The sequence below is a fragment of the Chlamydotis macqueenii genome, chromosome 5 (genome assembly GCF_036417535.1).
Source record: "Chlamydotis macqueenii isolate bChlMac1 chromosome 5, bChlMac1.mat, whole genome shotgun sequence".
NCBI classification, from domain to species: Eukaryota; Metazoa; Chordata; class Aves; order Otidiformes; family Otididae; genus Chlamydotis; species Chlamydotis macqueenii.
Genome location: NC_141560.1, coordinates 10,163,485 through 10,173,269, shown reverse-complemented (window position 1 = coordinate 10,173,269; position 9,785 = coordinate 10,163,485). Strand labels below are relative to the sequence as shown.

The window sequence follows — 9,785 nt, the reverse complement described above, 5'->3', positions numbered from 1 at the left end:
GGGTGTAGGGTCCCTCGGGTTTCTGACCACCGGGGTAGCCTCTCCCCAGCCTCGGTGATGCCCCACGCACCTCCCAACCCCGGCCTGTGGAGAGAGAAGGACCCCACGCCGGGGCAGTGAGAGCTCTGGCTGTGAGATGCTTCTCGCCGGGGCAGGGGCAGCGCCTGCCTCCAGGATGCCCACGGGCGATAGGAGGAAGGGGGAACCCTCACCGGGGGAGGTGGAGGGGGGGAATGTCAGGAACCCTCTGCGGCGAGGTTGGCGGGGGGCTCCGGGGAGGCTCTGCCCAGCCGAGCCCAGGGAAGGGAGCTGGGGCTGCCGTTGGGCGAGCGAGGTGCAGCAAGGAAGAACCCCCCGCCGGGCGGGGAGAAACTTCCCGGCGGGGCCGGTTCGGACCCCGCCCGCGCTCCGCCCCGGAACCGGGCGCGGCTCCTGCGGGCGGGCAGAGCCCGGCGGCTCCGGGCACCGGCGGAGGGTCGCTGTCCGCTGCGCCGCGCCCCGCCGTCCCCCGCCCGCAGGAGGTCGCCGCGGTAAGGCCGAGCCCCGTCGGGGGCCACCGCGGCAGGGGGCCCCCTCGGTCGGGAAAAGCTGGGCTGAATTCCCCCCCTCCCCACTTCCCGGGATTGCATCCTCCCCCTTCCCCGGGGTCTCCCCCCGGTCCCAGCCGGTGAGACGGGGTTGGGGTCAAGGGAGGAAAGACCCGAAGACCCCCTGGACTCCTGCCGCAGCCCCGCCGGCCGCTCGGAGATGGTGCTCGGGGCTGCGGAGAGGCGGGGGGCGGGGAGGGACGTGGGTGCGAGGGTCGGGGGACGACGACGACGACGACGTGGGGTGGGCTGCAGGTGTGACAGCGCAGCGCATCGCTGCGAACTGGTCCCGGCTGCCGGTTTGGCGGCACATCTGGGACAGGTTGCCCCGAGAAGTTGCGGATGCCCCATCCCTGGAAGTGTCCAAGGCTGGGCTGGATGGGGCTCTGAGCGACCTGGTCTGGTGGAATTTGTCCCTGCCCAGGGCAGGGGGGTTGGAACTGGATGATCTTTAAGGTCCCTCCCAACCCAGCCCGTTCCATGATTATATCGGTTATAGGTGGGAGTCAGTCCAGATTGCAGATGCAACAGTGCAGCGTATAGGTGCGATGCAGTCCAGATTGCAGGTGTGAGGGTGCGATGTGCAGCGGGATGTGGTCCTGCCGTGCCTGGCTGTGACAGTGTGTCTGCTAGCGTATAGTATACAGTCACTGTGTCTGCTCCAGCTGGGCCGGTTTCAGGCTTTTATTTTGAAATATTCTGTTATCCAGTGGTTTTCAGACAAGGTCTCCCAAGTCCTGCCTGGATTTACTTACATACTTCTCTCTGCCTCCTCCTCCCCTTTGCTCAATAGCACTGCAATGATGGAGTGGCTTCTTGCACCATCAGCACCCGGAGCTGAATTCCAGAGCTTCTGGGTGGGGAAGGAGTGTCTGGATACACTGATCTTGGGATAAATACTCCAAAACAGTGTTCATGTTCCTCTCTCCCCATAGCAGTTTGGCATTGTGAGCTGTACATCATTTTTTTCTCCATTTCCTAACACTGGAGAATTTCTCTGAGTAAACATGCCGCAGGCTGCGAAACACGTCAGGCTCCGTGGCAGACTGCGAGGAAACTTCTGACCTAAGTCAGTTAAAAAGAAAAGTTGGAGTCAGCAGAGTTACACTAAGATTACAGTCGTCCTACTGAACTTCTCAGAGTTTGGGCCACTGATGTCGTTTCTCTTCCATCCACTTAAGCTTGTTTTTCCGCTACACAGAGGAGCACTGGCTGCCAAAATTGCAGGCGGGAGGGAGGATTGCAGAAATCTATGAGCGTATGTGATTTTTTTTGGTCCTGTTATAAGTTAATAATCCCATTCTAGGCTGTTGTCCAAGAATTTTGCTTCAAAAATGCAAGCAGTGTACAAGACCCATTGTGTAAAAGATAATCCAAATGTAGGACAGGAAGGGACCTGACAGGTCAGCAAATCTAAGCACTGAATGATATTATGCCTTATTGCACACCCCTGTAATTCATTTGTTCCTGGTCTCCCGGGAAGGAGAAGTTTCAGAACTCTCCTGAACTGATACTATAATATTTGTTCCCAGTATATGGCTTTCTCTTACTCCGTATTTGCACTATGATTGCTCCGTTCTCCTGCTATAATGTTTTTCTCTCTTATCAGTATAGAAATGGCAATTGCAAGCTTTCCTCTTTGTTGTACAATGCCAACAAGCTAGAACTTGCCATCTGCTTTCATGAAGCAGGCTCCGGCTTCTGCTGATCCCCAGCAGTCCTGTGCTGGGCTTCTCGCTCTCCAGCTTCCCTGTGGATGAGCAGAGCTGCAAGGCTTGGAGGTCCGTCAGGTACGTTTTGTGCTTTGACACCTCACCTAGAATAAATACCTCACCCAGTAGGTGTTGTAATGAACCTTCTCCTCGGGCTCCTTCTGTTCTATCATGAGAGTGGGAAATTGGGATTTTCATGCCCAGGTGTCCATCCAACTTTTGTTTTCTGCTGTCAGCTTTGATCTTATTCCAGCCCTCTTATTAATCCTATTTTTATCACATACCCTCATGCTCTGTGCTGATGTGATGGTCTCCCAGTTTTCTCCTACTCGCTCTGTTGTGAAGGGAGATGTTAAGTAGGATGAGTTCTCCTTGCTTTCAGTGGTGACTCCTGCCAAAGTCAGGCTCTTCCACGGGACTGATTGTCCCACGGCTTTTAGGTCTGTACACTATTTATTAAAAATTTTCATCTTTTGTGTCTTAACTCCCCATTTCACTGAGCTGCATAGCAAGTGGCTGTGCTTCAGATGTGCTGGAAGCTGGCTGGACTCTACCCCTTTCTTGTGTGCCAGGTATGTCGGATAGGTTTCTCGGAGCAACTGAGTAGAAAGTTGTTCTTATCAAAGGAAACTAAGTTGCATTTTGACCTTCTTTCCACTCTCCATTTACTTCCATGTCTTTAATTATTATTTTTTTTCTGCAATGATTATTCCATTGACGAGGGATTTTTAATCCCACCATTGAGTGAGTAGAAGATGGGGATAATTCGGCAGTGGGTAGCAGCACAATGCTATGGATTAGGCAGTGCACAATATTCATAGAGCTGAAACAGTTGCGGGAACTTCAGACAGACCCAGTGCTTAAATTTAACTCCCAGTTGAATATCCTTGCTCTTAATATTTGCAGTAAGGTGTATCGATAATGATTCAAAGGAAATACCACCCACTGAATCAACAAAGTCAACCCACAGGATCACACAGTGGCACTGAACAAATCCAGCTCTTATCAGTGCGAAGTACTGCAGTCGGTAGGTGCAGACAAACACATCACAAGGAGTTATCCCTGTTCCATTTGTTAGCATCGTACACGGCTTTTTATCTAACTAGGTGAAAAATAGCTAAATATTTTGCAGAAGCTAGATACAGCCCCGCAGCGTGATACCACTGGTGTTCAGTGTGGGAGGGAGGCTGGAGAATGACTACGTGCTTCTGACCCAATATATTATAATCCCTTCGGTACTATCCTCCAAATTTGAGTTGATTCCGATGTTTCTCAGCATCGTGTGTGCAGCAGTTTATCATACAGTGCTTGCAAGCGTTGTGCTGCAGAGACTGCCTGCATCTCCCAGTGGCCAGGAAAAGCTCTGAGAGCGCCAGCTGCTGCAGCAGAGCGGGCAAATGATCTGGATTTTAGTTATACAGAGGGCTCTTGGATCCCACGCTGTCCACCGAGATGCTAAGACCAAACTGGGAGAAGGAAAGAAGTTACGTCAAATTTTGAGCCTTGGCTTTCTCCTTCTAACGGAGGGCAGCGTCGTGCTGGTAGGTCTGCTTCTGAGCTTAGGTATGGGGTTTGTCATGGCATTCCAGTTGTTCCAGCTCCACAGGCATGCTGTACCAACTGGAACGAAGCGTGAGACGGGGATGCTTCAAAAAAGAGTTTGCTATGTTTGTGCGACTTCTCAGTACCACTCAGGATCCTTGTCAAGGGCACGTATTGTCTGGTTTCGTTTTCCTAGGAAAAAAAATAGTTAGTGAGCAACGGCCAAGCCTTATGATTGCTACCAGATGTCATCAGTGGTAGACGAGGAGCTGATTTTATGGAACTGAATGTGGAAACAAATAGGAGGAGGGCGTGTGGAGCTCATGAGCCCCTGAGTCATAGCCTGGCATCTACAAGAGTGGCTGTGGTTAAAAGTAAGTGGTTGTACAACATGCCAGGTGAACGTTTGTTGCCATTTTGTCAGCCTAGCCTTTCACATCTGCAGAAGGCATTAGGAGAGGGTCTGACAGCCTGGTAGTTTTCTCTTTGATGTAATGAACAGGTATTGTTCACAGATTCAGCTCTTTCTGCTAGTTTGATACCTGAGCTGACATTTCAAAGCGCCAGGAATGCTGAAGCTACAGATCAGTGAAAATCTTAAGCAAGCAGTAGTGTTTGCAAAAAGCTCTGTAACATTTGGTGGTGTATTTCAAGGTGCTCTGGGGAATCTACTGAGCTGATAAAGGCGGATGGGCAAAGGCAGAAGGAGGACTGAGAGGCAGTGGATGAAGTCCTCATCCCAGCTTTGGAGTCACTCAGCCAATTCCAAAATGTTTTAGTATCCTAAAAGTAACAGCCCACTTCAGAACGGACATTGCTCCAGCACTACGTCCAATTAAAAAAAAAAAAAAGGCAAATGAAGAGCTGCCAAATTTGGTAGTTGGTGGGGCGCAGTGTTCAACTTGGTGTGGTGATAGGTGTCACCCAGTGGTGACATTGTTGCATTGACTTACCCTTTGTTTTTCTTACCATGACCATTATTTTGCCTTGGCTGGGGTATTTATGGTATTAATTTGGGGCAATGTTTAAGGGAATTTGCTCTTTGCATTGCTGCTTTATTAGAGCCCACTGTGCAGATGTCCTCGGTCAGCCCTTGGTGCTGGGAGGACTTTCCCAAAAGGGACATGAAAGAAACTCCAGCTGATAAGTGTGTAGCTGCTCACAGGGCACCCACAAGTTCAATAACACCGATTTCTCCTCAAATCCAACTTACAGGGCCTTCTGTTGCCTCTGCTGCTCCTGAGCTGCTGGTTCATGCCGAAACAGGACACCACTAATGGCAGCAGTCCACCTCGGGACCACGTTGGTCCTCACATTTCCAGCTAGGAGAGCTGAGTCACATTTTAATGAGGGAGGACAGCGGAGGAATTTGGAGATCACTTCAGGAAGTGTGGGAAAGGAGGCAGCCTACAAACACAAAACCTCTAAATTTAGTTGTAGTTTAAAATGGAAAATGTTGGTGATTTTACCCTTGCGGAGGTTAGATGAATTTGGAGACCTGCAGGTCTGCTCTGTTCCCACCTGCTCTGCAGCGAGCCTCTCCACAGGGAATCGGGGCCACCTGTATCTGCTTACCCCCCACAGGGCCAGTGCCATGCAAGGGGACATGCCAGCCCCATCCCCATCCCCAGGACTGCACAGAGGGCTTGTCCCTTTCTGGAGACACAGCCTCTCCCCAGCCTGCCCCAGCAAGCGGAGGGGACGAAGGGAGGGAAGTGGCAGCAGCCCCTGGGCAGCAGCAGAGCCCCTTTCCTCTCTCCAAATCGACGGATGAGGATGGCATCATTTCTATTCATTTATTTATAACTTGGGTGAATGGCTCTGTTTCTGTCAGTGTAGCTAAGGAATAACTGTGTTACCTTCCGCTCTGTCGGTTAAATTGCATTATTTTTAATAAGGCAGCTATCTCTGTGCTGCTTCTGTTGTGCTGGTTTCCCCTATCTGGGAACTGTTTGCTCCTCATCCATCCTGCTTTTCTGTAAAGTCATTGCGCGGCGTTCACGGAGAGCAGCAAGCTGGGCTTTAGTGTTGTTTTCTGACAGAGGCCCTGGGCGGAAGCAGAAGTTCCCATAGTACAAGGCAGCAGCTTTTTGTGAGCGATGGTTTTCTCCCCACAGCCCGCCAAGAAACCAAGCCATGGCAAATCAGCTCTTCCCACTGCCTGGCCCCGATCAAGATACTTCACCTAAGTAAAAGGATGGTCCCTGCTGCCAAAGCGTTTGCTCTGAGGAGCGGGTGCAACCCCTGTGCGGGTGAAGCGACCGGCTATGGGACCCTGGGGGCTGCAGGAGGGGAGGCAAAGCCACACAGCCCACCCCATACGATTAGTTTTGCACTGGCCTATCTCTTCCAGGCACACCACAGCGCTGCTGCCCGACACCAAGCTCGTTCCCTTGGGTATCAATGGTCCCTGAGGTGCTCAGAGTGGCACCGGGGGGTTCTGGGGTCCAGCTTTGGGGCTTTGCCCCCTCGGTTGCCCACAGCCGCAGACCCTGGGCGACTGCCTCGGCGGTGTTGGTGTGTGAGTAAGCCTCCCTCCCGCCCCAGAAACAGCCACAATCTCCTCCTTTGTGCGTTTCTAGCTCAGAAAAGGCTGATTCATTCTCTGAAGCAGATTAATTACTTCTGCTATTTAAAAAAAAAAAAAAAAATCCTTTAGAGTTGGTCGGCTTAACTTTCAGCTGCGTGTACAATGCAGGAAAGCAAATGTGCTCTGAGCCGGAGCAAAAAAGTTTGCATGGAAAAAGAAGCTGTGGATTGCGATGTTTACCTGGGATTTCAGTGGTGGGCTCTGGCATTTAGGAAGTACTCAAGAACGTGTCTTGTTCTTGACTTATATGGCAAGTGGTGCAAATTTGAGCCCACCATGAAGGTGAACTGGGAAATAAATATTTTTATTCCCTGTTAGGTTTTATAACTTGTTTCACTTCTGGTTTACATCAGGGTGATGTGGCACCCGGCTCCCCAAGTAGCTTGCATCCAAAGCCTGGCTGAGCTGCTCCATTTCTTTGGCAGAAGGCTGCTTTGTTTCCCAGCCTGCTTAGCTCTGCTCGCTTGTTTATGCACTGATAGGCTGTAATTCTGCATTTCAGAACAAGCTGTCCAATATTCATGAGTTATTTTGTGTTTACACAGTCCTGAGTCTTCTTTTGTAAGCCTGGGGATAAATTCTAGGGTTTGTTATCTCCATTACTGGAAATGCACTGAACCTACACAACTATTCCCAAGACCTAAATGTGGCCCCTGTTCATCTAGAAGAAAGGTAGGGAAAAGGTCTATCACAAAGCTAAATTGATTTACAAGCCTGTAATTCCCACACCCCTATTCTGATAACACTTGTAAGCAAGTGTTAGAGCAAGCCATATGTGAGGAGATGAATCACTTATAAAATGATATCCGACTATTAGTTGTGTATTTATTTATCAGATAAATATAGTGATTTTCGTCTTGGAAGATCAATGACAGCCACATGCTCAGCTGGCATAAAGCACTGCGGCTCTTTGGACTATACAAACGTGAGGATATGAGTGAACAACTGATTTATTTGTAAAGAAAAAAACAATATCAATTACTTGTTTCTGAAGTGATTGAAATTATATATTATGGAGGGAAAACTAAAAGAGATCAAAGTGCTGGTATCAGATACCCTGCATGTAAGTTAGACCTATGTATAACAAGGCCATTTTGCCCCCAGCATGAGAATATCTCATCATAAACCTCCAGCTGGTTGGGCCGTATTAAAATCCTTTGACCTTAATTCCAAGACTATGAGTTAGAACTGGAAAGATATTTTTATTTTTTTTAGGACTCACAGCTTTAGGTCCTCTCAAAACAGCTGGACCAAGAATGGTAGCAAAGTGAAAGGTCAAGCCAGTCAATGTTCTAGGATCACTGCATTTTAAAATAGGGACTTCGAACTTTTTCACCCAGTAGTAGAGAAAATAGTCTGAAGGCATCTTTGGAGTGGATTAGTTCTGAAATCATGCTAAGCCACTCTTCTGCTCTGTGCAAGAATTTATTTTAAACAGCTCAAATGCTTAACTTCTTGAATTAGCAGCTGAGCATGTTCTCTGGTTACTCTTAATAATGTTCATATCCCGACAAGCTTGCAGGAAGGTGCCTGGCAGTATCTGGGTCTGTTCTCCTTAATGTGTGCAATATGTACTTTTGCCTGTGCCATTAGGAGTCCTGGCTCTGCTCAGCCTTATCTGTACAAAAGCGTTCAGGATGTTTGCTCTTGGGCTGTTCACCAGCTGAGATACCAGCCACCATGATTCATCAGCTGTTGCATGGAAAAGCTGATCTCCATAGGAGGAGATCGTATTTGCAGCCTGTCTGGAGAACAGCTGGAAAAATGCAGCTCCCTTAGGTACCATTCTGGTTTCTCGGTAGCTTTTTTTCAGCAGGGACGTCCGTAAAGGTTGATATGGACCCGAGCAGCTCTTCGGCTTACTGGTGCCTGCGAGCCTTTCCTCTGCAGACCTCCTGCATCGCATCAGTTTTCAGGGAAGAGCTATTCGCTGCCCAAAGATCTTCATCCTTGTGCAAGCAAGGAGGGTTTGTGCCTGTGCAGGAGGAGTATGGCTAAAATCTGCAAGGGACCTGCCTGCCTCTTCCTCTGGGCCAGGGCTCAAAAGGTCTTTTTCTTTTTTTTCTGTAATTACATCTTCTTGTTACTGCAGCACCAGCGTGTGTGCATGGGAGCAGAGTTCAGCCGCCTGGGCAGCCTTCCTCCTCGCAATTCCTAAGCGGTTTGCCTGCAGCCTTAGCATGGGTGTAATACATCTATGCAGGATAAATAAACTGAATAAATATCAGGCTCTACTCAGCCTGTGCTTAGGAGCACATACATCCTTTAGAAACCTGTGCACAGGTCCATGCCCTTTGCTCTGGGTAGAGCTGCTGGTGCAGTCTGGGGTTTTCGCAGAAAATTTTGTCATCGCCTGTCCAAAGAAAGCACCCAGTTCCCTGTGGCTGATGGTTTAATCTCCCCAGCTGGAAGCACTCTTCCCAAAACAGGATGGTTTTTTTTTGTTGCAAAAGCTTCCTATTAAAAGAGCTGCGGAGCAAATATTTCGTATATTTAAAGCAGATCAACCCCATTAAATACAAAATTCCTGGAAATATCTGTGTGCTGGCAGTAGCAGAGTCCTTTATTTTTATTATCTGAAGTATCCATCTGATAAAGACTACATCAGAAGGCTTCTTTTTTGTTTGTTTTCTCCTTATAGCATCATCTAAAGTTAATGTGTTCAGGAGAAAAGCAGTCAGAGAGCTGGTCTGTGACAAGGGGGCTGGAGGGGGGTCGGTCTCCAAGAAGGGCAGAGAAATTCAGCAAGCAGAAGAGCCAGCAGGCCGCTTTGCAGCTCCTCATCTTCCTCCCGCGACTTCCTCAGGATACTCAGATGTCGCTGCTCCCTGAGGAGGGAGCAAATGGGCTGCGTTCACTGTGCTCCCCCGGTGCCTGGGAAGGTCATGGCTGGCCCACCCCATCTGCTCTCCAGCAGCTATCCTGGTGTCTCTGACCATCCCCATGGCACAGGGTCATGCTGCAAAGGCCAGACGTCTTCTCTTCCTTGTAGGCAGGGAGAGGATTGGGCTCTCCCCCAAAATTTGTATGTCTTCATCTGGCCAAACCCCCTTTCAGTGCCCTTTCAACACTTTCTTTGACTCTGGTCCTGCTGGTTGCTTAATGCAGAGTTCAGTTCTCAGATGAACGAAGACGTGTTGTTGAATTTTTCAGTTTTCTTCCCAGTACCTTGATTTTTTCCCCTATAAACATGTGGCTGCCTTCACTGGCTCCATAGGAGCAGTAGTACCCAACAAGCCGGTGACAGAGAGGCAGAGGCGAATATTACACTTGTAATTCTTAAATACTGGCTCTGCTGATGTTTAGTAATTTAGTAGCAAGTGATACTAGGCACTGTAGGCAGGATCACCTAAA

At 49.3% G+C, this 9,785-nt stretch overlaps 1 protein-coding gene across 3 annotated transcripts in view; it reads left to right on the top strand.

Annotated features, from left to right (window-relative positions):
* Positions 1 to 435: 435 nt before the first annotated feature.
* LOC104484422 (inverted formin 2) overlaps positions 436 to 9,785 on the top strand; it is a 43,238-nt gene continuing 33,888 nt past the window's right edge. For all 3 annotated transcript variants that reach the window (XM_086748314.1, XM_086748313.1, XM_086748312.1), the window contains exon 1: positions 436 to 530. The gene's annotated coding sequence lies outside the window, so the exon portion shown is untranslated. The remainder of the gene's footprint in view (positions 531 to 9,785) is intronic.